Raw genomic sequence first — 5,846 nt, 5'->3', positions numbered from 1 at the left:
AGGGCTTGTCACATAGGAAAACAAGCCATGCAGTCCCCCGTTGCTAGGAAATGCATAAACATAGCAAGAAATAACCTGCCCATCTGCTGAGGGTTTAGCATTGCAACTTTCCCATAAATGACCAACAGCTGTTTGACTTTTAGGGGGCAATATCTCTGTGTCGGTGGTGTAGGAATAAGTAAGAGAAGGGAGGACCAGGCGTGATGACTCACGCCTGTAACCCCAGCCCTTTGGGAGACTGAGGTGGGCAGATTGCTTGAGCTTAGGAGTTCAAAACTATCCTGGGCAACATGGCAAAACCCCATCTCTACAAAAAATACAGAAATTAGCCTGGCATGGTGGTGTGTGCCTGTAGTCCCAGCTACTCGGGAGGCTGAGATGGTAGGATCACTTGAGCCCGGGAGGTTGAGGCTGCAGTGACCCATGATTGTGCCACTGCACCCCAGCCTGGGCAACAGAGTGAGACCTGAGACCCTGTCTCGAAAAATAAGGAGCAAAGAGTAAGTTTGTTTTTTTTTTTTTTAAGACAAAGGCCATATCTCCTTTTCCCCTTGTACTCATAGAGTCTAGCATAAAAAAGTGACCAGTAAAGCTGCTGTTGAATATTAATGTACATCAGGATAGTATTCACTTTCTTTCAGCAGTTTTGACCCAGATTTGTGGTCAGTTAAAACCCTACTATCGGCCAGGCACAGTGGCTCACGCCTGTAATCCCAGTACTTTGGGAGGCCAAGGCAGGTGGATTGCTTGAGGCCAGGAGTTTGAGACCAGCCTGGCCAACATGGTGAAACCCATGTCTACTAAAAATGCAAAAATTAGCCAGGTAGGGTGGTGGCCGTCTGTAATCCCAGCTACTCAGAAGGTGAAGAGAGCCAGGAGAATCATTTGAACCCAGGAGGCAGAGGTTGCAGTGAACCAAGATGGTGCCACTGCACTCCAGCCTGGGCAACGAAGCAGCGAGACACCATTTCAAAAAAACAAACAAAAAAAACCCTGCTATCTCTTATTCAAAATCTGTTTTCAGGTCACATCTATCTTGAACCTATGCAAAAAAAAAAAAAAAATTGTTTTGTTTTACCCACATGACAATTGTAGATTCAGAGCTTTTTATTTTATTTTATTTTTGAAATGGAGTCTTGCTCTGTCACCCAGGCTGGAGTACAGTGGCGCGATCTCAGTTCACTGCAACCTCCGCCTCCAGGGTTCAAGCGATTCTCCTGCCTCAGCCTCAGTAACTGGGATTACAGTCGTGTGCCACCATACCTGGCTAATTTTTTTTTGTATTTTTAGTAGAGACGGAGTTTCACTGTGTTAGCCAGGGTGGTCTCGATCTCCTGACCTCATGATCCACCCGCCTTGGCCTCCCAAAGTGCTGGGATTACAGGCGTAAGCCACCGTGCCCGGCTATAGATTCAGAGCTTTAAAGTGGCCTCACTATTAACCAGTGTAACCCCAAAAGGAATCAGCAAAAGACCCCCAGATTTGCTTTCTTGAAAATAAAACTGTAATCCTCATCTTGACTGTAAAAGGAATTTTATTAATACTTGGTCCAGGGCTTTTTTATTTTTTTTCTTTTTTTGAGATGGAGTTTCGTTCTTCTTGCCCAGGCTGGAGTGCAATGGCATGATCTCGGCTCACAACCTCCGCCTCCCGGGTTCGAGCGATTCTCCTGCCTCAGCCTCCTGAGTAGCTGGGATTACAGACATGCACCACGACGCTCAGCTAATTTTGTATTTTTAGTAGAGATGGGGTTTCACCGTGTTGGTCAGGCTGGTCTCGAACTCCTGACCTCAGGTGATCCACCTGCCTCAGCCTCCCAGAGTGCTGGGATTACAAGCGTGAGCCACCGTTCCCGGCCTTTTTTTTTTTTTTTTAAGAGATAGGGTCTCACTATATTGCCCAGACTGGAGTGCAGTGGGTGTTCACAGGTGTGATCATAACAATACACTGAAGCCTGCAACTCCTGGCCTCAAGTGATCCTCCTGCCTCAGCATCCCAAGTAGCTGTGACTGTAGGCACACACCACCGAATGCAGTTCTTATTTTGTTTTAAAAGTATGTTTTCAAAAACCCAGTGTTGTAGGCCTAAATCTAACAACTTTAATTCTTTTTGGAGATGGGGTCTTGCTCTATCACCCATGCTGGAGTGCAGTAGCACCATCAGAGCTCCCTGCAGTCTCTAACCCCTGGCCTCAACCAATCCTGCCCCAGGTACGCAACAGCATGCCTGGGTGATTTTTTCTTCTTCTTTTTTTTTTTTTTAAAAGATGGTCTTGCCATGTTACCCAGGCTGGTCTTGAACTGCTGGCCTCCCAAAGCACTGGGGTTCCAGGCTTGAGCCACCACGCCCAGCCCAACTTTCTTTTCTTCTCTAATTCTTGCTGACCTTCATGCAGACTTTATTATTATTATTATTATTATTATTATTAGAGGCAGAGTTTCACTCTTGTTGCCCAGGCAGGAGTGCAATGGTGCTATCTAGGCTCACTGTAGTCTCTGCCTCCCTGGTTCAAGCGATTCTCCTGCCTCAGCCTCCCAAGTAGCTGGGATTACAGGTGTCTGCCACCACACCCAGCTAATTTTTTTGTGTATTTTTAGTAGAGACGGGGTTTCGCCATGTTGGTGGGGCTGGTCTCAAACTCCTGGCCTCAGGTGATCCGCCCACCTCGGCTTCCCAAAATGCTGGGATTTCAGGCGTGAGCCACTGCTCCCTACTCGTGCAGACTTTAGAACTGAAGTGCTTTCTCAGGCTTGTCTGTTGCTCAAGGACTTGCCATCCCTTCTGCTTCGCAAAAGAACGTGGAAGATGACTCAAGAACTTATTTGGGTGTGTTTAACAGCTGGCTGTAGAATAAAGCCCACCCTTAAGGTGGCTTGTCACTTTGGTTACACTGTGTGCTCTAGTTATTTGCCATATAAACTTTCACCTCAGGCTCTTGTGCAACTTGAATTCCAAATCCATGCTTTGAAAGGGCTAGCTAATTATCCCAGTTGACTCACTATGTCTACAAATGAATCTACTATCTTGCCTCTCTAAACCTGCCCTTCCTTCTATGCATGGACAAGCAGGACACCTGGGAGCCACCCTTGACTCTTCTATCAAGTCCATCTCACTGTTTGCTTGAATGTGCCCTTTACTATCGCTTGCCTGAACTCTTTTTTTTGTTTGTTTGAAACAGTCTCACTCATCACCCAGGCTGGAGGGCAGTGGCATCATGTCGGCTTACTGCAACCTCTGCCTCCCGGATTCAAGCGATTCTCCTGCCTCAGCCTCCCGAGTAGCTGGGATTACAGGTGTCCACCACCATGCCTGGCTAATTTTTATATTTTTAGTAGAGATGGGGTTTTGCCATGTTGCCCAGGCTGGTCTTGAACTCCTGACCTCAGGTGATCTGGTCATCTTGGCCTCCCAAAGTGCTGGGATTACAGGCGTGAGCCACTGCGCCCGGCTGCCTGAACACTTGAAGTAGCTCTTATCTAAGCTTCATTCTCCATATGATTCTTCTTGAATGTGCCCCTTCCCACCCCCACTGCTTTCAGGATAATGACCAAATTCCGTGATCTGTTCCCTGCTTACCAAGCTATCCAAATTTATCTCTTGGCTTCTATTCCCAGCCCCAATTTCCATCCCACACTGTACACTCCAGATACACTCGCAATTCCCGGGATTCATTGTGCCATCTTGCCTTCATATGTTTCTCTGTGCTAGAAATGTCTTCCACTTTCTCCAATCTGCCTCTTTGTTCAAAAGCCAATTCAAATGTCTCTGGGAAGTTTCCCATACCACGAGAAAAGCTGGCCCGTGCCTCCTCTATGCCTTCACTGCCGTGCTTTCCTCGCCAGATTCTGCATTTGTGTTTCTGCAATTACTCAAACATGCATTTCCTTCTGACCAGACAAAGCTCCCCAAGGCCGGACTTCATTCATCTTTACTCCTAATGCTTGAGGAAGGGCACATGAGTTGCAGAGGCTTAGTGACTATTTTTTTAGTGATAGACTCATGGGGGAAGGCAGCTCAGCTATAGCTAAGACAGCCTTGGGGTGTGGAGGTGGGGCCGGTGAGGTGACTTCCAACCAGAAAAGAACTTGTAAATCTATAGACATGGGTCATAAACTGAGCGTGTGTTTCACCCAAAGATGTGTTCATTTCTCTCCAGGGGGACATAGCTGGGGGTGAGAGAAGCATGGAGAACACAAGATTCTGGTATTGAAAAATAGCAAAGAGTCTAAAAATGTTATTGCTGGAAGGGACATTCAAGATCATGAACTTTTGGACAAGACTGCACCTTTTAAATATACATTTTAAAATATGCTTCAACACTCTGCAGTTGAGGAAACTGGCCCAGAAAGGCAGAACTGACTGCATTAAGGCCATAAAACAATTGAGCGGTTTCTTCACTCTTTTTTTCCCCTAAGAGACAGGGTCTCACTTTGTTGCCCAGGCTGGAGTGCAGTAGCACAATCACAGCTCACTGCAGCCTTGACATCCTAGGCTCAAGTTAACCTCCCACCTCAGCCTCCCAAGTAGCTGGGACTACAGGCATGCACCCCCATGCCTGGCTGGTTTTTTATTATTTTAATTTTTTAATTTTTATTTATTTATTTTTTTTTTCGTAGAGATGGAGTTTCACTGTGTTAGCCAGGATGGTCTTGATCTCCTGACCTAGTGGTCTGCCTGTCTTGGCCTCCCAAAGTGCTGGGATTACAGGCTTGAGCCACCGCGCCCGGCCTCTGGCTGGTTTTTTAAATTTTTATTATTTTTTTTTTAATGTAGAGACAGAGGTCTCCCTATATTGCCCTGGCTGATCTCAAACACCTGGGCTCAGCCATCCTCCCCTGCCTCAGCCTCCCAATATGCTGGGATTTCAGGTGTCAGCTGCTGTGCCCTCTGGATTTCTTCACTCTTAACCCTATTGTCTTCATATTTCTCATGTTAATTGGGATTTAGATCAGAAAGCAGAGAGAAAATGGTTTTCAGTTCTCCCAAGACAAAAGGTTGGAAATGAGTCTTTTGAGAAAAATGAAATGTGAATGGTCATCTTTTTGGCTGTCACTGCTGGTTTAGACTTTTCAAACACTTTTGTTCACATGTCCCTAAAAGAAATCTGAAAATAGTGTATCTCTTTGCACACTTTTAAGTTGACATCTAGTTTTTTATTATTCATTTTAATTAATTTTAGTTTTTGAGATGGAGTCTCACTCTGTCAGCCAGGCCAGAGTGCAGTGGCATGATCTTGGCTCACTACAACCTCTGCCTCCCAGGTTCAAGCAATTCTCCTGCCTCAGCCTCCCTAGTAGCTGGGATTACAGGCATGTGCCACCATGCCTGGCTAATTTTTGACATTTAGTGTTTTTTTTTTTTTTTTTGAGATGGAGTCTCACTCTGTCGCCCAGGCTGGAGTGCAGTGGCGCGATCTCGGCTCACTGCAAGCTTCACCTCCTGGGTTCATGCCATTCTCCCGCCTCAGCCTCCCAAGTAGTTGGGACTACAGGCGCCTGCCACCGTGCTCGACTAATTTTGTTTTTGTATTTTTTAGTAGAGACGGGATTTCACCGTGTTAGCCAGGATGGTCTTGATCTCCTGACCTCATGATCTGCCTGCCTCAGCCTCCCAAAGTGCTGGGATTACAGGCATGAGCCACTGCGCTGACATCTAGTTTTTTAAATCGTAGCTTTAAGTAGTTGCAAAACTTGTGGTTGGAGGGTTTCTATAGGGGGTTGTACTTTTTTGAGCACCATTAGAACTCAGATTTGAGATTTCTGTTTTTAATTATATCCCAAGACAGGTCAATGAAAGATATCCATAGTGTTAATTCCTTCCTTCCTTCCTTCCTTCCTTCCTTCCTT

Source organism: Colobus angolensis, unplaced genomic scaffold (genome assembly GCF_000951035.1).
Source record: "Colobus angolensis palliatus isolate OR3802 unplaced genomic scaffold, Cang.pa_1.0 Scaffold90, whole genome shotgun sequence".
Lineage (NCBI taxonomy): Eukaryota > Metazoa > Chordata > Mammalia > Primates > Cercopithecidae > Colobus > Colobus angolensis.
The sequence above is the reverse complement of the archived record's forward strand: the minus strand, read 5'-3'. Positions refer to the sequence as shown.